Here is a 25,570-nt window from a genome sequence, read left to right as displayed (position 1 = left end):
AAAGGAATGGTAACAGCTAATACTTGTCCGTAATTTCTATAAATATATTTATTAAGCTGTTTTAAATAGAATGGTCATATCTGAAATGTGAAGATTGTATGGCATGAAAAGACAAGCTTGTAGATTAAATAAAACCAGGCATTATTGAAAAAAATGTTTGAAATTATTATTAGCTTCCATATCCTAGTATCCTGATCACAGTGCAAATTGACTTAGCAAATTATAGTCTGCCTATCTAAAGTTTCCGCTACAACTGAATTTGAGTCATAAAGCACCTCTCTACTTCCACTTTCAACCTATGGTTTTGTGCTTTTTTTGCCTTTAATACAAATCAATTATCTCTGGACTGTCTGAATTCCAGTAATATATTGAATAGCAAATTGCATATTATTTTTTTTTCTGTACTGTATTCTGATGGACCATAATCCTACAAAAAGCTTTCAGTCTACACACAAAGACATCTAACATAAGGACTTAGGCAGCTGCATGGCCATATCATTACTCACATCACTTTTTGTATTTTTCAATGCATATTTGTATCAAAATAGATATGTTCATTTGAGTTTATGGAAAGTGACTGAAATAAGTCAGAAATGCATCGTGATGCATCTATAACTGAATGCATATGTGCAAATGCTTAGTGGTGCTACTGATTTAATTTGTGAAGTTATATTAAGAGATGGCTTCTATGTACACTTTTAACATTGCCTAATAAGACGGTGGTATTTTAGAGCCTTCTGCAAAGTTAACAAGGAAATCATAGAAACAAGGGAACTAATTAATGGGGGCCTATAAACAGTGGAATCTTAGCTCTTCATAATTGTAATGCCACTACATGATGATTCAGGACACATAAATACATGCAAAAGAATAAGTTAAGAGACAACAGAAAAGCACTCTGCAGTAGCACTGTCACCTCCCACCTTTCAGGAAATGACCATCTGAAAACCAGTACAGAAGTCAAAGTGTTCCCAAGAGGGGTTCTGATTTCCAAACTGAGAAGCATTAATAGAAACACAAATTCTGGAAGGATGTTATTTAATTAGCATGTGGAAAGGGACAGAAATTAATGTGTGTTTTTAATAATTGATTGTCACTATATAGTAACTGCCAGATTAAATGTGCATTAATTATGTTCGATGCAGAGCACCATGGCTTTCTTTCCTCACATTGCTGTGTACATGCAGTATCGTGAGAAAAGTTTTTGCCCCTTCCAAAAGACCAGAATATGAAAACAATTTACCCTGTGTATGATAGAGTGGGACAAGGTATCAATTTCAGCTAGTCAACTACTTCCTGCTAACCCTGTTGGTGCAAAGGAGGTCTCAGACAGACTTCAGAGCTATAGTGCCCATCCTGGTATATGATACAGGATTACCACATTGATAACAAAGCCATATAGAATATTATTAATTAAGAAATATAACATTTACCATAGCACTCTGATGTCCAGATTATTAATGAACTTTTTTGAAGCTGCAGATTTGTGACAGATTTTCTCTTAAGAATTTCTCAGCACTTAAGTCTGTCTGACTTATCCTAAAATGCTTCTACTTCCATGAATTTGATAGGTGAATGAATAAATGTGTGCAAGGGAAGAAGGAAAATAACAGAAATTTAAATGAGGGCTTATTACAATGTGAGAGTTTTTTTCCTGATAGCTGCTTTTAGTTTAGTTTTGGTTTAAAGTGTGTTGGTAGCAAGGGGAATATCTTTAATATACCAATTCATGCATTTCAACATCCTTCATTGTATCTTGTTTTTGCAAAACGCTGCACTGTAGAGCTTCATAAAATGAACAAATGGAGGTAATTAATGCCTTTTCACTATTTGTGCTTAATCTAATGTTTTTAGAAGTCTAAAACTAATCCTAAAGAGAATTATATGAGGATCTGATGAGATTTAAATTATATTTAATTATTTTCTATACAATTACTTAGAAACTCTGCTCATATTTTAGAGTGATGGACACCTGGATGACTTAATGCAGAGCCTCGCTCTTTGTCTTACTGGAGCACAAACACTCCACTGCTCTTCCAGCACAGAATATGTTTTCTTACTTGTAACAGCTGCTGACCTGGACATACATGCACAACTAAAGTATAACCTGTGAACAGCAAGGAGATGCTAAAAATGTTGTGTGTATGAAGATTCTGAAAACCATGAGTTAAATGAAAGAAGTGGGGTTCAAAGGCCAGAGTAGAGTGCCTGGTCCTTCAAGAGCTGCAGGATGGGGATTCAGTCCATCAGGGAGCTATGTCATACCCTGGCTACTTGTTCCAGAAGTTCCTGCCAGAAGACCAAGAGGCTTCATTTGTACTCAGGCTCTCTAGACACAGGTCTACCTATGTGTTCTGTGTTCTCTTCTGGTCTAGTACCATTGAGACCTTCTGGCTGCTGCTCTGCCTTCTGGAATAAGAGTACTTTAGGTTCACTCTGGCCACTGCAGCAGCTTCTCAGATGTGTGATGCTATAGAAATAATGTACTGTTTTCTCAATTTTGTTTAGTTCAGTAAAACTTGAAGAGCATTTTAATACAAGAGGTGAAGCAAAGATATTTTTGTCAAAATAATGTTTTTCTCTTCACCTTGAGCTCTCATTTTGCTATTGTCAAGCACAAAATGACAGGTTCACATTGCAAGTGTTTTTGTCTTGACAGTAAATTTCTTACTACTATCTTATTTTTGGTGGTATTTCTGCTTTAATTTCCTGTTGTGTATTAGGGCCAGAACACAACACTTGGAATTCTTGCAAAGCATGTGTTTTGGGTAATACAAAAATGTGGCTTGGCATCTTTAATCTTTATTCATCTGTGTGGCACAGCAGAAAAGAGTGGTCTTGTAGGCCTTAAAATCAAAGAAAGTGACTGAACTATCTAGAAGAAATTCTGACAAGTTTTCTTGACATTAACCTTATTCCTTCAAGAATAATAGAATATTTTTAAGATGGAGGAATGAGACATGAAGAACTTTGCCTACATTCTCAGGTATTCTGTCAGTCCTGGCCATGGTTAATCCCTTTTCCAAAAGGTACTCATGCCTGTACTCCACACAAGATTCCTAGGGTAAAGGGGCTTGCATTCAAATACTTTAGGTGAAAGATGGGTCATCCTAGACTGGTGCATTAAAGAGAAACAATATTAACATGGAGGTTTCTCAAGCATGAGGAGGAGGGCTCTCAACTTATTTAACCTTATTTTGTTGGGGATTCTGAAATATTAAGTTTTATTTTAACTGGTGAGAAATCTCTTTGGAGTTTCTGAATCCCTTTCTTTTCTTGTTTAAACACTTTTTCTTTTAACCTGAAAGCTCTTTCAGTTTTCATTGTTCATAAATTACCTCTTCACTTAACTGAAAATTTTTAAGCCAGGAGTTTAATAATTCAACTGCCAAGTAAGAAGAGTGATAGCTTTCCTTCTTGGGGAAAATGCTTGGTAAAGCATTCTGCCAAAGCTATGGAGACCTGTGTCATCAATTGCAAAGCCTTAGCAGAATTCCAGCCTGATTGTCACTGCAGCTTGATCGAGCTGTGGGAGAAGGCAACTCAGAAATGAAGAGGCTGACTTGATACCAAATTGTTTAACGTGGAAACAAATGAGTGTCCTGTGTCTAACCAACACACCTTTCACCAATGCTTATCTAAGTAAGAGCCATATAAACTTTGTTACGCGTAAATATAGCTGTAAATCTTAAAACAAATTCAGTTTTAATACAGTACAGTTGATCATATACAATAATGAGGATTAAAGTCAAATCTAACTTGTTCTTTCATGTAGTTGAGGATTAGATGGATCTCTGAATGTCACTTATATTCAGCAGAAGTGCTTCATAGATGACTGTGTAAGAATCACCTTTGAAAGCCAGGCACAGGTACCTTGAAGGTGCAATCAGTATATAAAGTCACTGCATGTGGATAAGTAATACCAGTTTAACTTTGTCTCACCTCCTAAGTATCACTCAGCTCAACAGTGTCCTATCTCTGAGCTGCAGGATTACCATGTGAATTTCTGTTTTCTTCATCTCAAACTCTGCTTTCTTTGTGGTTGGAAGAACCATGGAGCAGAGAGACTTCATCTCAAGTATGCTCCACTCTTTCCAGCTATTCACAAAAACCACATCAATATGTACAGTGTATTTATTGCTTTGTGCTGTTTTTGCCAGCATCTGGAAGACGTGCAGAACATTTTACTGATCATCTTCTCTTTAATGTCAAGAACAATTCATTGCATATTTTTTCCCTGTGCATAATACAGTGAAAAAAAAACAAACAAAGAAAAGTGTTTTTCCTTAAACTGTGGTGGTTTAAGCTTAACCACTTTTAATTAAAGACACTACTTTAGCAAAACTATTTTTATGTCTAGGATTGAGCTGTGTTCTTCCTTTTGAAACTAGATTGTATATCAGGAATATTTTCCAGCTCTTGAATGTGCTTATTTCTTTCCTAACCATCACAGAGAATAAAAACCAAAGAAGCCTGTTTGTAAAGCCTTTAGGATGCAGATCTGAATTTTAAAGCTGATAATGAAAGATGAATGTGTATTTTTTTAAATTCTTCTTTTTCTCTGAGGATCCTTATCAAAAATATGAATGTGCAAAATAAAGCATCTAATAGAAAATGAGGGAAAGTACTCTGTAATAAATCTACCACTATTTTCTAAGAATTTTGGCTATTTAATTTACTTATTCAGCTGAAGCCTAAATAACGAGGAACATTAAGATTAAATCTCTCAAGAAATATCAGCTCCTGAGTAAGAAATCCTGCTGCAAACCTTCTTCTATCCAAGGACTAAGCTTCAGGTGAGATAATTGCCTTTGACGTGGGCAGAACTGGAGGATCTGTTAGAGCCTACACCAACCTGAATCTCCAAGTAAACAGAAGTGCTGTATAAAAGGTCTCATTTCTTCCTACATTTTTGCTGGATATGCTACTTTTTCTAGGAAGATATACCTTAAAATGACCTGGGCTTGCCACTAAGATTTATAAAAGAGAACTTTAAATTCTTAGTTAGAAGAGATCTAACTATGTATGCAGATCTTGCAGACATTTCATTAACTTTTGCCTGAGAGTATTGGTAATGCAGCTTGTGAGCAGAGAAAAATGAAAGAGCCATGCTGGTCAGCCAGCATATTCAGTCACAACAGTTGACAATGGTGTTGACTATTGTAGTAGGGATCAGGTTATTAATAGTGAACCAAAACTGAGAAAAATTACAGTTAAAGCCTTTGGAATGTAGCATTCTTGTTAGCCTGGACATGTCTCTGTATGTGGTTAACCTTTGTCACTCAAAGGGTTGTATCTTTATTTCGCTCAGTGAAGTTGCCGTGTTGTCATTTGGACATCCTGTCATTCATCAGCAGGAAGCTGGGCACTCAGTCTCTGTCAGAAAGTGATACTGGGGCTCTGAAAGGTTTGTTCTCTACATGAGAGCCAGAGGTTTGTTCTGTTAGCCTGTACAACAACATATCTGCTGTGTGTTAATGAAGCTTCCTATTAAGTGAATTCTCAAGTTCTCTGTTAACAGTAGAAATCCTGGGTTTGCATTGTAGTACCTTAGGATTTTCTGTCATCATGCTTCCTATTAGAACAGTGTTATTATGGGCCAGCAAGCCACATAATTTACAGGATCTGAGGCTCTGGCCTTTTGTCTTTGCCTTTCCAGTACTAAAAAAGGTAACTTACCAAAGGGAATGCATTGCAGGATTGATTCTTCACAAACAATAATAATGAAAAAGAATATGTATATTTTGTTAGAAATTAAATGCCTGCCAAAACCGTCTTCATAATTTTCCTATAGATTTTTATTTTCAGTTCTCCATCCATTCTCATATTTACTGCAGTGTCTTTTGAAAGTGGATAGCCTATTTTTCCTACCATGGATACAGCTGAACAGTGAAGGTTTAGCTTGAATACTGTTGGATGTTTCTTTGCGTAAAGACAAAAGATACCAAGAGAGTCAGTTTGGGGGAAAGGAAGTAGAAAAGAGCAGAATTAAAAAAGCCCTAGCTCCATGAAACTAAATACAGAAAGGAGTTCAATATTTTTGGCTTTGCATTTGCAAAATGCTTTTGGATTAAGCACTACCTAAATACTGGTTGTGTTATACATTAGGCTTTTACACTTCTGCTCAGAAGTGTTTAATGGACACACCTTGCCACACCTAGGTAAAAGTGACAACTGCCTTTGTCCAATATTTGATGGTGTGGCCAACTAGTGATGAAACCCCAGACAGCAGATACTGAAAGTGTAGAGGGGAAGATTAGTCTTCCTAAATTTGTTTCTGGACTTCTCTTGCTATGTATTTGTCTTGTCTTATGCTTTTGTGTAAAAACACAGGATGAAAACATATCATTAGTTAGACTGACTTTGCTGGCTGAAGGGCTTTGTACGATGGCTTGAAAGTCTGTTATTCCTCATGGAAACTATTCCATTAGATGCATTTAAACACAGTAGACAGAAGGAATAGATAAAGTACAACTTTCTTTTGGTAACACTACATAGTATGCTGTATAAAACTTATCATGTGGACTTTTTGCTGGAAGGAAGATGTTTTAAGCATTTCCAGTGGGAAGAAAAGGTAACATTTCTATAAAGACAGAACAAAAATTTCTTTGTTTTTTGTTGCCTGTTGCCACTGTTCTGTAATGGAGACAAAAATTCTGAATATATGTGCAGTAAAAACCCTAAAGCACGTAAGACAATGAACAGATAAATACAAGATTTTAATTTCAGGGCAACAGATAAAATATAATTTCTAACAGAATTGATTCTTCAGAACTATTCTCTTGATAAATGAAAAGTAAAGACACTTTTCAACTGCAAATGTGTGAAAATTTATGCTTTCTCAAGGATTGTTGTGCTGTATTCATGCTTTTAAAAAGAAGCAGCTCCCTTCTAGGCCCTCAACATAGAAATCCTTTGGTGCTGTGAGATATTATGTACCTAAAAAGATACAGAATGGAGACACACAAATTTTGTAGTTGAATTTGTACTTGAAATGTGAAGTATTGCTAAGCCTGAAGGCAGAGGAGGAGATAGTGTCAGGATGTCTGGAGTTTTATTCACCAGATATTAAACAAGTAAATCGCACCACATCTGTACTTGCAGGAGCTCCTGTCTAATAGAAGAAAAAGTCTTGTCTTAAAAAATGCAATTAAGCTATCTTGCTTGTTTTTTACTTATTTTGATGGTAATGTAGGAAGGGCACATATTTCTTGAGTGTGTGCATACAATTTAAGTCTGAGACACCACTGACACAGGGAGTTGAAGATATTTTTCCCTCCAGGGTGCTTGCAGATGATATGTGATGCTGTGGTTTTCCTAGCAGCAGCTCGAGTCGATCTGTGCTTTACTGTTACCAAACAACTATAAACACAAGGATGGGGATTCTCTCACCTGTACACCTGTAATGTTATTTGCATATACAATTAAGGCAAAGAGCAGAAAAAGCACGTAGTTATAGGATACTGTATCTTTTGAATCCTAGATCCATGGTTGTTTAAGTTGGCTAGAATTTACGGAGAGCACAGCTGACAGTCATTAATCCTGATGTTCTCTCTTCCCTACTTCGCTATTTGTTAAGCATCTTTCATTGCGATCTGAAATATTAATTCCCTTTTTTTTCTGCTGCTTCTAAAAATTTATTTTATGAGCAATTGTTAGTGACTATGTCTACTAGGAAAGAGAGTAGCTCTTCTCGAAATGTTAATTGATATGCAATTTAGCTGTCAAAAAAGACCCCGAAAGGAAACCACAGTAAAACTTCATTTTCAATTAAGGCACTGTTGCCACAGCAGTGCTGTGAGATACTGTGTGAGACTCCTTCACATCTAGGCTCTTGGAGATGGGGTGCATCACAGAGGTATTGTCTTTGGCTCCTAATGGAAGGGAAGAAATCAACCTCAGTGTAACTCTTTTGCATGAATCAGTCGGGGTATCATTAGCTGAGATGACTGCAGCTCAGGCAGGATTCAAAGGTGTGACAGTTGAGATCTGGGAATAGGAGAGGGAAAACCAGACTTTTGCATAGACTCTCCCACATTGTTCAGCACAGCATTCCTTGGTTTTCACCATATAATGAAGAAAAGGAACAGAAAAGTAAACGATCTGCCTTTCCAGCTACTGGAGTTAAAAAAAAAAAAAAGCCTAAAATTGATTTGCATGAAAAATTGAGTTACATAATTTTCTTTGGTTAGCCTTTTGTGCAGAAGCACAGAGGGTTTCTCACTTTTAGTGGCGGTTTCTGGGAAAAGACATCTTGGCAGTAGGTGGCAGTGCAGCTCTTTCATTGCAGAATTTGTGACAGCAGCATAAATCCAGCATTTACAAAGCGCAGCCTTTTCCAGATGCAGGCCTCAGGGCCTTATTCAGTCCTGCAATTCACTTCTTATTGCTGGGGTTGTCTCGTTAGGAGATTAACTGTTTAAAATGCAGTGCTAATGTGAAAGTTTTAATTGGGAAATCCTGTGCATGTTAAATTAATCTTAAGTACTTTTATCTGGAATGCCTGCTTCCTTTCCACAGCGCTTTGTATTTGCATTCACCTCACATCCTTTTGCATCATATTAAAAACTTTAAATCGACCAACAATGCTTTTTACATTGCTGAAAATCCTTAAGAAAGATGGTTTCTGAAGCCTCCTAAATCCTGAAGTGCAGGTATTGGTAAATGGAATGTGAGGGGAATGGTAGCAGTGCTATAGTATATTGACAGACAGTTTGTATCCATGGAGAAAATGCAGGGCAAAGGTTTCATCCTAACCACAGTTTATGTTTCATGGATAAGCATGGTGCACAGTAGGAAATTGTGAGAACAACTGGGATTTGCAGTTTGAAAGAAAAGCAGATAGTAACTCAGCTAAACGTTTAGGTTGAGATTTTCAAAGTGGCCTTGGGGATTTTGTAGACTGGAATCTTGGGCTGCTTATAAAACCCTCAGTCCTTAGGCCTGTTTTCTTTTCTTTAGGGCTTGTGCTGTTTTTAATTAGACCACATCATTTAGACAAGTGTAGGGAATGATATATGATAGAAGGAATACATTGTTATATGTAGAAAGGAAGAAACTGAAGTTGCAACTCTGCCAAGCTACAAATTCTGTTCCAGATCTTACTTTATGTGACTATTTAGATTTTGTCTGCATACTTTTCTGGTTATTGTTGCTTTTAAAGTCTTTATCTTCCTCAGAGGCACTGTACATACCATTTGGCGGTCTCTTTTTTTTATTGTCCCAGGCATTTTTTCAGAGTGAGCACTTTAGGCAGAGCACTGCATGCATATCATTTCCAGATTTACTAGTCTGACAACCCAAACACAGGGATCCTTGTGCTAGTTCTACGTTGCCCAGTGTAGACATTGCTGAAAACTTGAGAGTAGTCTACAAAGCAGAAAAATGCAGACAGCTGGCCATGCCTTATACATAAATATTTTGGACTTTGTGATTAAATGGGATTATTTATTATGCAACATCCTGTGTTATTTGTTTGTTTGTTTGTTTCTTTCTTTCTTTCCTAAATGCCTGAATAAAGAAGTTACCAAATAAGTTAAATTACAAAGATCGGTCATACAGCAAGAGGCTACTAAAGGGTGGAACTAGCCCATCAGGATGAAAAGTTTCTGTGTATGTTTGTAGGTAAAGTCACTTCTGCAGAAAAAACAAGTAGATATAGGATACTGTACCTTGAATCTTAGATCCATAGTTGTTCAAGTTGGCTAGAATTTACAGAGAGCAGATGCTGAAATAACATTGATAAGATTCAAAGATAGAGGGTGGATATAATTATTTGAATTTGGGTCTACTGAATAGTCTCTTTAAATCATATATAAATAGTGTAGCATAGGAATTACTGTGTTCTTTATCAGGATTAAATATAATTATGGTAAGGCTTTTTGCTATATGTATGTCAGCTGTGAAAGCTAAATTTCACATTCATCTCTTGTGCAGAATGCTTTTAAGGTAAAAAATATGAGCCCATGCTTTGCCAGAGGAATCAGAGCAAATCTGCCAGCACTGAGGTTTTCATGGTGCTTTAGCAGTTAATATTTAAAATGCAGATGTTCATATTTGTTTGCATCATTTCAAGGATTCTGATGAAATGTTCCATCTGATCTAATCTCAGAACACTCAGAGAAATATGTTAAAGGGCATGATTCATGTCTTGTATTTGTATTTGCAGAGAATATGAAAAACATAAATATTCCTCCAAAATACAAATATTTTTCAAATTATTAAATCGTCTTTTTCTCTGTAACCCATTTTTATACATGTTATATAATGCATGCATGGTGCTTTATTGTTGAAGATGGTCTGCTTTTATTTGCCCAGAGCACAGGATTATTATTTGTCATTAAATAGTAAACTGAAGTGTTAGTGAGACTGATTTGCCCCAGTCAGGGAGAAAATGGCCGAAGGCCATCTCCATACAGGAGATCTGTATCAGATAAGACCCAGTAAACCTATAGATGTATAAATACCTATAGATGTATAAATACAGAGATCGGTGCATGCATGGGTGTTGGTGTGTAGAGGGAGGGGAATAAAGGCTGAAGTAATTGCAAGAGCAGATATTCAGCTTGGTAAGGTATTTGGAGGGAAGAGTCATGGAAACACTAATCCTTGGTAAAAAAGATTGATAAAGTTCTGAGCAAGGGCCTTGAGGGGAAGCCGTATGAGGAGTGGCTGAGGTCACTGTGTCTGTTCAGCCTGGAGGAGACTGAGGGGAGACCTCATTGCAGATACAACTTCCTTGTGAGGGGAAGTGCAGGGGCAGGCACTGATCTGTTCTCTGTGGTGACAGTGACAGCACCTGAGGGAATGGCCTGAAGTTGTGTCGGGGGGGTTTAGATTGGATATCATGAAAAGGTTTTATACGCAGTGGGTGGTTGGCTACAGGAGCAGGCTCCCCAAGGAAGTGGTCACAGCACCAAGCCTGACAGAGTTCAAGAAGCATTTGGACAACACTCTCGGGTACATGGTGGGAATGCTGGGGTGTCCTGTGCAGGGCCAGGAGTTGGACTCGATGGTCCTTGTGGGTCCCTTCCAACTCAGCATATTCTATGGTTGTGTGAAATTGTCATACTTTGAGAGCCAAATCCATCAGCTTTTTCAAAATTAAGTGTTTTAGGTACATTTGTAGCTGAATACTGTCTTTTGATAAGGGCAGAGGCATGGAAGTTTGAAAGGAAGCTGATAAATGGCAAATTTTCTTGCACGTAGGAAAGGGTAAACCTTGAAAGCCTGGGAAAAGATGGTCTAGTAGCACATTGATGCCCAAAAAGATTGGCAGCAGCTTCATGGATAACCTGCAATACTGACAAGTTTCACTTTAAGCCTTTTAGTTAATGATGCACCGTTTGTGAACATCTGTGGTTTAGGGTGAGTTAACCAATTAGATCTTAGAAACTGTATGCGTCCAGACTTTTAAATGATGACTAGAAGAATCTGCATATAACAGATACAAGAAGTTACTAAGTTAGAATTGATAACATCTGTTAACATGCAACTTTTATTTTAAGCAGGGAAACTGGACCTTAAGTCACATTCTGGACCAGGTTTTCTCACTTCTCCAAAGCTATGTTGCTATCAAAAGAAGATGTACCAATTGACCTCAACAAACATAGCATCTTTCTTTGCATAAGCTTTAACATAATATTCCTGAGAAGTGCCAAAGCTCTAAAAATACATGTTTTCCTATTTTTTATACTTTCTACTTGACAAGTGCAGAAATGAGCCTATTTAGATTATTGGGTTAGAGTCCTGTAAAGGGGTGAACAGTTACAAAGGTCACAGTGTAGATCAGTCCCCAAATTAGTTGATGCAAAGACCCTTTCCTGAACTGTCAGTGGATGTATCGACACTGTATGTTGCCATTGCCCAAACTATAGGCCTGTGGAATATAACACAGATTCAGTTCAAAAGCCATGGGGAACACATTCTCACGCTCCAGCTGGTATTGTGGCCTTGTCTGCAGGATGTGTTTACTTTGTTTTAGCGCTGTACTGACACAGCCATGTGCCTTTCAATCAGCTCCAACATTGGGCAGAGTTAGCTCACCTCTGTTCAGAACAAGAGATGTCTTTAAGCACTGTATTTTTATCAGTAATCTCATTTCACACGACACATAATAAAACATGAATGAATTGGGGTCCTTAGATTACAGTCATTTTAGCTACTGTTAATCTGTGCTGAGCAGCTGATCTAAACATTAAAGGCTCTGTATTTTATTATTATTACTACTTCCCTGACCCATGCATTCCCCTTGCCTGTTTCATTGATAGAACATTAATAACCAGTCATGGTAAAGCATTATTTAGTTCATTTGTCAGTCAGTTGAACAGCTGCAGTGTATCGACACTTTTGGTCCACTTAATTAAGCCCAAAGCTACAAACCAAAAGCAATTAATTGCAGCAATCAATAAATATTAAATGTAAAGTATTGAATACAAACTTATGATTCCATGGTACATTGTAATAAAAGATTTTTGAAAAAATTACTAAAGCTTGGCTATATTCTTCCTTGGAGGGCATAATTTACTGAGAATTTGATAGCACAAATGCGACAGAATTTCCTCTATGGGACTACTTCTGGAAATTCTTCATCTGAAATGGTTCATAAAACATGAAGTTTGCAGGAACAAGTAGTCATGTAAATAAATACATTATCCATAGAGCAGCCAAGGTGAAAAGTTAGTTTAGCTTTTCAGATTAATGCACTACTGAATGTGCAAATCTCACTCTCCTATCTCTTCCATTCCTACACATCAGGTTGGATTTCCAGTTGTCTCTATATCCATTGTTTAACCTTAAGGAGTTTTTTAAATAATGGCTCCTACTGAATATTAAAATAAGGCAGACCTTTCATTACTAGTTTGTCATGAGTTGAATTAATCACAGTTGAACAACTTTTTAAAACTATGCCTCAAGAGTTTTCAAGCTATTAAATATTTTTCTATTATAAGGACTCAGAATTGTTCACTGCAGAGAATAAAGTACCACTTTTGCATACATTACACAAACACTTAGTGCTTCATGAATCCACAATAAATTTTCTTGCTGATTACTCATGTAATCTAAAGATCTCCTGCTGTTTTATGGAGAGTCTTATTAATTTCATTCAAGTAGTAAAATTAGCACCTGTAGAGAACCCTTTATGGCTTTTAAACTTTTATCATATTTATAAGAACCTGCTTCATTTATCATGTAACGGTTTATTTTATCTCTCAAAGTATTTATTGATTCTTAAGGATGTTTAATGAAGTAAGAAATGTTTAAATAAAGGGAGTTATCATATCAGTAACTCTGCTTATCAGTGACAGATTCAGGTGGGATCACAAGATCTGGAAGCTAGATTTTTTTAGGGTTGAACACTGAGAATTTAACTGTTCATTTTAAAGCCAAAAGGAGTGCTGAGACATTAGCGTGGAGCCTCCTTGCCTGCTCCTGTAAGTAGGAACTGAATAAGTACTCATTTCCTGGTATATATGTTGAGATTTTGTTCTTGAAGAGTCAGAGCCTTAACTGGGGAATTCAGTAATAAAAATAACACAAACGGATTATAGAATACCAGGCATAGACGATGAATCTTAGAAAGGGGTCAGGCCACTGAGAAAATTGGCCTTTCAGCTGAGGCAGAGAGCAGAAAACACAACCTGAATCCTTCTTTGATAATCAAGCTTCTGTCACATATCTGCACAATATTGTCTTTTTCTTCTCTGCATGGCTAATCCCCAGTAATGCAAGTTTTTAGCAAACCTGTCCATATGTAGTCTGAGATGAAACATGTTATAATTAAGTGCTAATGTTATAATGAGGACAGTAAGCTTAGAATACCTGAGTCAATACAGCTGAGTATTATGGTTTGCACACACAAAAAGTGTTCCAGGAAAATAATGCAGTGTCTTTTTCTGCATGAATTAAATTCTGTACCTATGGCTCAGAGGTAGTTTTATATTTTTTCTGGAAACTGCCTATGTCCAGTTGTTGAGGTGACTTGACAACAAGATCAGAGTATCACTGAAGGTGTTCAAGGCCAGGTTGGATGGGGCTCTGAGCAACCTTGTATAGTAAATGTTCCCTGTACCTTTCTGCGATTCCATGTTAGGTCCCAGAATATGGACTTCTTTATGATGGACAGAAGTCCGTCATTAAAACCCCAGGCTCATCAGAAACAAATTCTGTCTGAGCATTTGTTGTAGTATATCCAGAGCCACTGATCACAATGTTACTTGGTCTGTCAGATGGTTGTGGCACCAGCCCAGTGTATGTTTCCATATATGTGCTGTGTGCCCATCCTGGTGCTCTTTTTCGAAGCAGGGAGAGGGATCAGGATTGCTTTGTTGCTGCACTGTGAGATATCACCTTATGACATGATAACATCAAGGGCAATGAGGGTCATTTGGGATGTGAATTCAGTGTTGCTCTCATACCCTTACCTGGGGCACTGCTTTCAGGAGTCCATTAATAGCAGTACCCAGTCTGTGGGGGAAACAGGGGGATGCTTTTCCCCAGCTTTTTATGCCCTTTTCCTCCTTCAGGCCTGTTACAACAGCTTTTGAGGATTTTGAATTCCCTTTGGATGTTAAGCAAAGCATGTTCTTGTTGCTAAGTCTGCCAGGTTTAGAGTCAAGACAGAGGTTTATTGGGAGGTTATTCAGAGGTCTAACCTGGGGTTGGATAGCCATGAGTGGCATGGAAGGCTGGAGAAATTGGGCCAGTTTTTGAAGGATTATTCTGCTCCAGTGGTTTGGAAGTTCACCCCTGAATGACCAAAGTGCCCTGATAAAGTGATAAAAGAGGTGAAAAAAGTACTGTGGAGGAAGTTTGTACGGGGTGCACCATGGTCAATTGCTAATGTGTTTTTTTCTCCATTCTTTTAGCAGCAGAGTTCAGGCCACAGTTTGCTTTTACCTGGATGGGTAGGCAGTACACCTGGAAGTACACCAGGAATGGACTGCCCCAGGGGCGGAAACAACCCCACTGGTTGCCATGGACTGATCCAGACTGCATTGGAAGAGGGTGAGGCTCCACAACACTTGCAATACATTGATGTGCCCGCCAACCAGCAAGAAGGAAACACAGGCTTTCCTAGGCACTGTGGGATTTTGGAGGATGCGTATTCCAGGTTACAGTCATATTGTAAGCCCCCTCTATCAAGTGACCTGGAAGAAAAATGATTTTAAGCGGGGTCCTGAACAACAAGCTTTTGAATAAATTAAATGGGAGATTGTTCGTAGAGTAGCCCTTGGAGCAGTCGAGTTACGACAAGGTGTGAAAAATGTGCTCTACTTGCAGCCAGTGAGAACGGGCCTTCCTGGAGCCTCTGGCAAAGAGTACCCAGAGAAACCTGAGGATGACCCTGAGATTCTGAATTTGGGGATACAAAGGATCCGAAGCCCGTTACACCCCAACTGAAAAAGAGATCCTGACATCTTGTGAAGGGTTCAAGTTGCTTCAGAAGTGATTGGCACTGAAGCACAGCTGCTTCTGGCACCCCGGCTACCAGTGCTGGGCTGGGTGTTCAAAGGGGAAGTCCCTTCCACACATCGTGCCACTGATGGTGTGTGGGGTAAGCGGGTTATACTGCTCACACAGCAAGCTTGAATAGGAAACCTCAGTCTCCCAGGGATCTTGGAAGTCATCAAGAACTGGTGTGAAGGAGAAAATTTTGGGCTATGAGCAGAGGAGGAGGACGAAAAGGTGACATATGCTGAGGAAGCCCCATCATACAATCAGCTACCAGACAATAATCAAACTCTTTAAAATACCTTCTGAGTGTTGCCCATGTCCTTACTTTCCTCTGTGGAATTTGTGACCAGAACAGTGTTGACAACACACCAGTGTTTTAGCTGTTGCTGAGCAGTGCTCGTACGGTGTCAAGGCCTTTTCTGTTTCTCGCTGCCCCTTTATGGGATTTGTGTATTCATCTTTGTAAAAATGATGACCTATATGACTTCCTGTGTAATAAGGACACGAGAGCTGTGTGCTGTCATGTAGGAGTCATCTTGGAGTATTGGTAGTAAAATGCAAGCAGTCTAGGAGTGTTTTGTACAATATATATGTATTACTCCAATGAACCATTTATTAGAAAACATGACTGAAATCACTCAGTTTTTCGTTTTCTGAAGATCACTCAGAAACAGCAGTTGTAGGTCATCAGGAAAATAGATCTTAAGGAAAGTAACAAAATTCACTTTAAATTATATGAAATCACAGATTTTGGCACAAATTCTCTATGAACAGAACAGAAGATGAAATTTCTCTGTGAAATTTTGGGGTTTTTTGGTTTTTTTTTTTTTTTTTTTTTGATCCTGGAGTGAAATACAAAAACTAGTGAAAGCGAAGAAAGATTTTGGAATGGCACCTGGTGGAAAAGGAGCAAACTAATATCACTAAAGTTGTGTGTGAAAATATTAACTTTGTTCTCTTCTCCTTCCTTTTCTCTCATTTGGATTATATATGCATATTTTGATATTCAGTTTCAGACATTCCAGTCCATTGACACAGAAATGAAATGGTCTCCTTCCTGAATGGATTTTTTTTCTCTTACCTTATTGAAGTAAAGGTTCAGAAATGCTAACAATTCTTGATTTAAATTATATGAAGGCATTGCAGTAAGAATTTAAATGGCAGCAGTTGCATAATTCCTATGTTATGAATAATCTTCACCTGAAAATTAACTTACTAATTACAGCAGTTAAGTGTAATTATTCTGCCTTTTAAGGTACCTTATTACTGCTTTTTAACAATAAGACAAAGTCTGCCAAAGTTAATTATCATAATAATAATTTAGTGCACACTTTTGGTCTTGTTAGGAATACAATATAATCTTGGAGAAATGATCTTTTCTGTGTTAATCAGTCATTCACAAAGCTGTCTTTCATGTTTCTTACTCCTCTGAGAAGTGGATTGAAGCTTGGTAATTGGAGAGACACCAAATGACAGAAGAGAATGTATTGCTCTATTCCAGGGCCTGGTTTTTGCCAAATACTGAAATGTTTTCAAAGGCTGAGTTAAGATTCCTAGCAGTAATATAAATGTCACAAATTTTAATAATTCCCTTTAAACCCCCTTCATTCTTCTGATCCCAGACCTCTCAGATGTATACATTTCTTATTGATTTAGTATGTCACCAGATACTACCAGACAAGCAGAGACCTCAGGTTTTTTTGCTATGTTTTCTACTTTTTTAAATCAAGGTCTGTTGCATTTATATAGTTTCTCACATCTGGCCGTAATTTTATAAAATTGGCAAACCCCCATCTTTAGGAAAAAAATAATTTTCTATAAAGTACATCTGGCAAACCTGGTTTTTATTAGTAGCATAGGCTTTGATCTATTTAATTCTTTTTGTAATAAAGTCAAGTGACACTGGTATTCCTTCCTTCATGAATAACTGTCTTTGTATTCAGGTGAGATAAAAAATGAAGCAATCCTCTCTGTGAGACACTCTAAATGGAACTCTATCACAGAATCCTTAAGAATAGGTTTATTAAAGTAAATTTTTGTTTATTAATTGTGAACTTGGAGAAGTTTCTCTACAGGTGTGAGACTGTGTATGAAGAAAGATGAAAACTTTATCATCTAGTGTATCATATTAGTGGAGCAAAACTTTTAATACATTTGCAGAGACCCTGAATAGTAGCTGAATTTTCTAAAATAAATATTGTATTTCCACTATGACACTTGATCCCCTCACTAGCCCCCAAATTTATTAATCTCTTTTGTATTGAGACCTTTGTCTGCTGTAAATAGATAACAAGGACAAGGCAGATTTTAAATTTGACATCCAAATTTGTACAACCAGCAGCCGTCTGGTGCTTTGTAAGCTAAATTTGACTGACAGTATTTGACAGCCATAACAAGAACCTAAATTTACAAAAAAATCATTTTGTTTCTAAAAAAAGATTTCATGGAATTTTGAACTAAGGGGTTCCTAGGTGTAAAAATTACGTGTTTGGAATACGGGCATGGCGCATAAGAGGAAAACAGTTTCTTTGAGGATGTCTGCTTCTCATAGCATATTGAACATTATTACTTTTTACAGTTGCCATGAATATCTGCTGACCATGGGGTACAAAATGTTTATATTCAGTACATCTTTCCTATTTTATGTTGAAACCTTTCATTCTTTAACATTATTTGAAAGGGCCGTCTTCTGGCTGCATTATAGTTGATTCTTATGCTTAACATTCCTGCATTGCTTACAAAGTATTACAGATAATAATTTTGACTCTCAGAGACTAGTAGTGGGTTAATATTTAACTCAATTCCAATATGCATTGCTCAAAATAGCATTTGTGTAGAGATGCCTTTTGGTCTTTGAAACAACATAGTTATATCTGAGTTTTGTACTTTGCTACTTAAAGCCCCTAAAATATGAATTTAAAACTGGAGATTCACTTTTTTTAATAATACCCTCTATAATAGGAAAAACAGTCTTCATGATTTTGGATTTTGTTTTTCTTAAATACCTGTGGAACAGCCGGTGACAGCAAGGGTGATGAGTGTTGCACCAAATATAAGGAACAATTGCAATGATTTGACAGTATTAAAATTTCACTCTAGCAAGACTTTTACTGCAATATAGTTTAAGCAGTCTATTTGTCATATACAGAGACAATGAGAAACATTAGTTGCCTGTTTTTTTTTATGGTCCTTTTAAAAGCCCCTCCTGCAAGTGAATTTCATACGTTACCTGAGTGGTTCTGAAAATTATATTATGATAAACATTTTAGAAAATGTAGAGATTGATTTTTAGGATAATTAAGAGATATAATTATCTGGAATATTTTATTTTTCTTTTAGATCACTGGAGTTTTTAAAATGACTGGAAAATTCTCAAAATTTTTTTCTCATCGACAAAGACAATGCCTTTGAAATATGAGTGTCACTTCAATAGCTTGTTTTCTTTCCAATTTATTTTTATTTCAAAGAGCTATTTCACAGTATTTCTGTGGCCAGCATTATAGGCTTGCTTGAATGGAGAAAGCTCCACCGAGACAAAGGCCTGAAAAACCATTTAGAAAGTAAATTCTTTGCTGCAGTTTTGCGATTTTACAGACAAATTCTGTTCTCATGTGTGAGAATGAGTGTGCGTGTGCTCTCGTATTCTCCAGAGCTCCTAGAATTTAGTCTACTCAGGTGAGTGATAACCCAAAATTAAATGAATGGCATCCATAGTAAAATAAAATTGCATACAAGAAAAGAGAAGCCATAATGCAGGATATAAACAGTACTTATGCTTAGCGATAAGTTTTCTTTGGCTTTTATTGGATATTGTTTAATTTCAGTGGTAACTAAACTGTCTTTTTGTGTGAAGTAGTGTATTTTACAGCCCCACATCAGCTCGGGAATTTCACATCCTCTCCTGAATTTTTCTCAAAATCTGCTCACACTCTCTTTTTTGAATAAAAGTTTTAGGAAAGCAAATAAATTTATTCAATATACATGCATAAACAGTGAGTATTACCTCACCTTGCACTCTTCTAAGTCCTTCACTCAATCTCTCTCTTTGCTGATACAAGATTTTGGGGCATCATCTGGCTCACATCTCTGACTTCCCTGCTTCAGCTCAAGCACATGGATGCCCTTTTCAGTAAGTGGAGAGGATGAGATGATGCATGCCCTTATCTCAGCAGATAATCAGGCTATTGTAGGATGCATACATTGATTCTTCAAGTCAGACTCTGTGATTAAGGATTGTTTTCAATACTGTGTAGCACTGACTGTACTTTGAATGAGCTGTTTTGAATAAAAAGCCCAAGTGATTTTAAGTTTTTTTTAAAAGGAAAAAAATAAAAAAGCTTAACAGCCTATCCTCTTTTGCAGGCAAGGAGTAATCTGTGAGGGCAGCAAAGTTATTATGTGAAAAGTGCAAATCTCAAATACCTGCATTCAAGTCACCAGTAGGAGTGGGTTGCCTTATGCCAGTGATTCTGTCGTGTCTTCCCATTCCAGCTGACGGCATGACCAAGCAAAAATCACAAACTAATGGCAAATGACAAAACCCTCCAAACAAACCAATAAACAAACAATCTTACTGAAAAACCCAAAAGCTTTATTTGTAATTCCTTTAAGTAAGCCTGGTATTTCATCCCCTTGCCTGAATGGTGTTTGATGAGAACATAGCATAGACACCACTGCTTGAATAGGAAGGAAAATCAGAACTGTGATTGGGTTAGAGGCAGTGTTAAACTTCTGCATTCTTTCTTGCATTTTTAATGGAAGATATTAAAATACTAAATAGCTGTCTTGACTGAGGAAAAGGTGACTGGCTGCCAATCATTTTAAGATATTCCATGTACATATATTATTAGGAGGACTCCTTGAGCAAGATAAAATATATACTGAACATTTCTAGGAACTGTAATAACATTCAGTGGCATGGGATTGTCGCCTTATTTAGGGTGAGGAAGGGAGGAAGGTTCAAAAGAGATGGATGAGGAATTAGAACAAGATTAGCATGCCACACATGAAGAGTTTAGTGTCTCCTAATAGTAAAATCTGAGCAAATTCTGCATTGTTACCACAGCAAGCATTAGCATAGCTGTGTTGCTCTACATGATAAGTAGTGTAGCAGGAATTGACTTGAAACACAATTACATTTTTAAATTAGAACAGGATCAGTATTATTCAACACAAATATCAAGAAAATGACAGATCTCTGTGGAAGAAGTAAAAGAAGAATCCTTGTTCTATCTTAAGTTGGGCAGCCACTTCTAGAAATAATGGGATGTGCTAAAGCCATACTGGTTTCCTTTTATTTCTGGGGGATGTGTCTCAAATGAGGAAAAGTCATTGCTGCATTAAAGAAGAAATTATGAATAATGTCTGTGTATATGTGCAGGATGATAAACAGAATATAAAATGTGTCATCTTTACATCTTCTGTTCTTAAGAACCAGACTTTACTACGGCTAGATAAAAACTGGGCTTATTAGTCTGTCAAGATTTTATGAGAAATTGAAAACTCTGTCTGAGAGCAATGTAGAATGAGAAAAGATGTTTGAAAACTAGCAGGTTCATAGGCCAATAATACTATTTCCTTCCCATCTTTGTTTTTGAAAGTCTAACACACTACTGTCTTTCATATGGTTTGTTTGTGCCTACAAACTGAATACAGAACATTAATATTTTAAGCATCAATTTAATAATAGTTAACATACTCATTAGTAGGATATACTAATAATTAAAAATGTAAATAATTACAAGTGGGAAAGAGATAAGGCTTATGAGAGCCTCCTAGATTTGATTTGGAGTGAAAAACAATTAAAAAAGTTATTGACAGCTTTAAGTACTTGTTAATGAAAGTGGGAATATTACAATAAGTTTTGTTTCCTGGCTACAGGTTGAATATTACAATTTTGTTTTAAATTCACTAATGCATTGTGAATGATGGAAAGAACAGGGTCTTTTCTATAACATTACTCAAAAACCTACATAAAAGTCATGTTTCTCTTGCTCTTGAGGTTGTTTTATTGTCTATGTGTCACCACAGCTGAGTTGTCATTTTTGAGGGAAAGTTTCATAACCCTTCTGTAACTCTAGTTTGACACTTAATTAGACTTGGCTGCTTGATGAGATTGCAGCAGTAATTATGTCTGCATATCCTTTTTCACGTGAAATATGTAGTCATTAGCCATTGTCAGCTATTTTGGCCTTTTGAGAAGAGAGCCAGCAAACAATTCTAACAGCATTTGAAATAAATGTCTAATTGCCTGCTGCATATCTAATTAAAATCTAAATGCAGACACTGATGAAAATTCTTAGACATTTTGAGAAAAGTAATCTGAAATAATTGAGAAATCTGGTCACTTTATAGGTACCTGCCATTGTGCAAGTGTAAGCTTGACTTGCCATTCTAATTACAGTTTGTGTTTGTCTGTAACTGGATCTTGCCCAGTGCTAAATGATAGAGGTGACGCAGGTGGCTTTGCCATAAATACTGAATAGTACATGTGACATTAAATACTGAGCTTCATATTTCTGTAGAGCACAGGGTGGAGCTGTTGACCACAATGGATATTAAACTGCACAATCAATATTGATTAAATACATCAAAAGAGATCTGGTGACTCCTTGTCAATTAGTTTGGGTTGGTTTTGTTTTAACGTCACAAATTGCCTGTGTATTTATTGCTTACTATATTTAGTTGCTTTTTAATGACTTCATAATTATAGAAATGCTTTTTCTACATCAGTGGGCTTTTGGACATATTGCTGCAGCCATGGTTAGTTAAATATATGAGATGGTACTTCACACTTGTGATCAGAAGATGGGAAGTGTACATTTAAAGGTGTTGTATATACTTTGTCCATGTTAAGAAGGATTACTTATCACAGAATTATCAAGATGACGATTAAATTCTTAACATGTAATTTGCTGTGTACTGTAATTTATTTTCTTTTTCTGCTTGTCTAGCACAATGTCTCCCCCTGCGTGTCTGGCACTCATGCAAATTATTTAGAACCACATATTTATATGATTACACACTTTCTGGTTGGCACTGCCAAATAATCAGAAGTCAGTTTATTACTTTCTTGAAAGGAAGCTCACCACAGCATTATCCATTCTTTGCCTGAGTATAAAGATAGATTGCTTGCAGAGATGACTTAAGTCAGACAATCGATCTGAATGACTCAAACTTATGGAATTTTTAATCAAAGTATTTGAGATGTATCAAGAATTCTTATTTTGAAAGAATGTGACAGCTTTATCATCTTCCACTTTGTTTAGTATTCTTTCTGTTATCACACAAATAGAAGGGGTAGAAAATAGAGTGTAAACTCAAAAGTATATTATTGAAACGTGCAATTTGCATTGTGATCATATTTCTGGTTGAATTTTTAGCTATGTTTGATAATAAACAAAAGACACAGGATTTCTAAGTCTTCATTCTGTGTTAGCAATTTTTGGCATCGAGAGGAAGCAAACCTGTGTTTTGAAAGGGATGCATGGGATGCACTGAGTGCCGTGTTTTGAGAGATTTGGCATCCAGCCATCTTAACTTATGTAGCATCAGCACTTAGACAGATTTATGTGACACTGAGCCAAACATTAATCAAGATTTAATTGATTTGCCATTATGAGTCAGAAAAACTAGGTCTTCTTCCATACAGAACAGCTGTTTTGCTATTCCACAAGTGCTGTGAAGAATGGACTTTCTCTTTAGGAAAATAGCAAAAAGGTACCTTAGAAGATAAAGGTACCATCTATAGTACAGATTCAAATCCAAAGCTCCAATAACTCAATAGATAAATGCTTAATATTTAACTGCTGCTGGCTGGCAGTTCTTCAAAGGAGAGATTAAGAAAGTAATTTGTCATTAATTTCTTCATAGCAAGAGGTTTATGCATTGCAATCCAATGCTTTGAGCAGTTCTTCAACCAAAATAACAAACTAAAAAAATTACATTGCAGAACAGATATTTAGAGGTTGATATTTTAGAGGATGATAAGCATTATTATCAAAGTTATCAAAAGTACAGTACTATATTTTAATTTTCTCTCATTTATTTGTACCTTCTTACACTATTTTTATAAATAGTGTTTTATCAGTTTCTACATAGTTCAAATAAATTATAAGATTTTTAAAGTTCACACTTCAATTATATGTCTTGTTTCAGTTATGCCATTCCTTAAGTAAAAATTCTGATAGAAATTCCTGTGTTTGTTAATAGTAACCACAAAGTTGAGGAGACTTAACTGAGCTGGATTCAGAATTCTGTTAATAGGCATGAAAACACAATAATTATTTTTCACATTTGGAATCAAACAACACTGCAGCTTAATAACTTCAATAGACAAAACTAATGGTTGATTTACAAAGATAAAACAATATATCTTACTTTTCTGTTACATAGAATACCTTTAGAAAACAGAAATAAAAACTAGTTTAGGTTGCTCTTTGTTTTTTTGCTGTATGATAACTTGAAGTCCTCTTCATTTTTAAACTATTTTCCAGTAAATGTTTTGCTAAAAAACAAAAGCAAACTCTTGTTAGTGCTTATGTGAATGAAGACACTAAACATACTTACAGTTTTTTATGACTAGAAGGTAAACAGATGATGGTTCTTCTCTCATATCACTCCTCAAATACTTGTGGAAGTGGGAACAAAAAGTATTGTATGGCTTAACCTTGAAGCCATCATTCAGTGGAGAGGACAGCATATTCTCATGTCTTTGAAAAACTCGGCATCTCAGAGGTATTCCTAAACACTTCAGAAAATAGACAGGATAAATCTAGCAAAAGATTGCAACAATGTACCAGCCAAAAACTATCTTAAAGCTTATAATCTGGAAATTTGGATGCCGCCTAAAGAGGTTTAAAAGTTCATAATTAAGGCTGTGCAAATGGAGGGCTCGTGGGGTGAGTTGGATGAAAACCAGGAATTTACTGAAGCTTCTTTGGTGCAAAAACATTAAGATCCTGTTAACTGTACTGCTGTAAGCATGTGACAGCTTGATACAAAAGTAAGTTGCACATAAATCTAGGGAAGCTAGTGTTTAGTTCTTCAGTTTCTGGATCCTCAATTGATACTTGTATCCTGCATCCATGGGTCTTCTCTCAAAAGTACATACTATGTGAGGATTACTTAAGGTTTGAAAACAGTAGGAAATTGCAAAGAGATATTTTACACTGTCAAAAAATGGTCATCAGCATTAAAGAACATGTCAAAAATTGTCATTTAACAAGTCAATAGAAAAATTAGTTTTCGAGAGGAAAAGCTTCGACATTTCCCCCACCCAAGACTATTTATTTTCTTGTATTCAGAAAAAGAACAGTTGAATTGAGGATAATTCACATAAAATATTTTTATTCTTCTTATCGAAATATCTTTTAGTGGGCAAGAATTTAAACAATTTGAAGTCAATCTTGGGTTTAGAGATATGGTTTTGAAATATGTTAATATTTCCTGGCTTTAAACATTGTTTAGGTGTTGATGCAGAAGCCCTGACTGGGACTTCAAGAGAGATGGTTATGCACAGAGGTGGTGCAGAAAGCTGCTGACAAACAGCTTTGGGGAGCTGGAAGAGACTAGGCTGGCTGCAGCCAGAGCAGCCTTTGCCCTTACAGGATGTGTAAAGGAAATTTGTAGGTAGGCAGTGCTTGCTGTTACACCAAAAGGAAGGGAAAGTTGTAGTGTAGACATTAAAAGTAATCCTGGCAGTTTGAACATCATCTGAAATGGTCAGAATAGATCAAAGGCTCCTTGAAAAGATCTCTAAAATATTTCTTATTTCCAGACTTAGCAGGCTGATTACCTGCTTTATTTTTTATTCAGGTTTTAGTTACCTTCCTGTCCATAAGGCTGAGAGAAAACTTATGGGATAGATGAAGACGTCTGTGAAATGGGCGAAACAGAGACCTGTTCTGTGCTGTTGCTGGAACGCTCCATCTTCCCTTCTGAAAAAGGGCAGCTATTAAAAAGAAGAGAAAGGTGACAGTTATATTTGCCCCTACAGATAGCTAGATAGTTGCTAAGAATAAAGAATTATAAACAGAATCATGTAAAATTACTTTCTGCTTGCCCAGAGCTGCAGATGCTGAAGAGGCACAGATTACATCCTCTTTAGCTATGG

At 36.6% G+C, this 25,570-nt stretch overlaps 1 long non-coding RNA gene across 1 annotated transcript in view; it reads left to right on the top strand.

Moving 5' to 3' along the window:
- Window positions 1-22,366, top strand: part of LOC116444591 — a 43,786-nt gene extending 21,420 nt beyond the window's left edge. The window contains exon 2 of the long non-coding RNA XR_004240394.1: window positions 14,868-22,366. This is a non-coding gene — a long non-coding RNA (uncharacterized LOC116444591). The remainder of the gene's footprint in view (window positions 1-14,867) is intronic.
- The last annotated feature ends 3,204 nt before the right edge of the window (window positions 22,367-25,570 follow it).

Source organism: Corvus moneduloides, chromosome 5 (genome assembly GCF_009650955.1).
Source record: "Corvus moneduloides isolate bCorMon1 chromosome 5, bCorMon1.pri, whole genome shotgun sequence".
Classification (NCBI taxonomy): domain Eukaryota; kingdom Metazoa; phylum Chordata; class Aves; order Passeriformes; family Corvidae; genus Corvus; species Corvus moneduloides.
The sequence above is the reverse complement of the archived record's forward strand: the minus strand, read 5'-3'. Positions and strand labels throughout refer to the sequence as shown.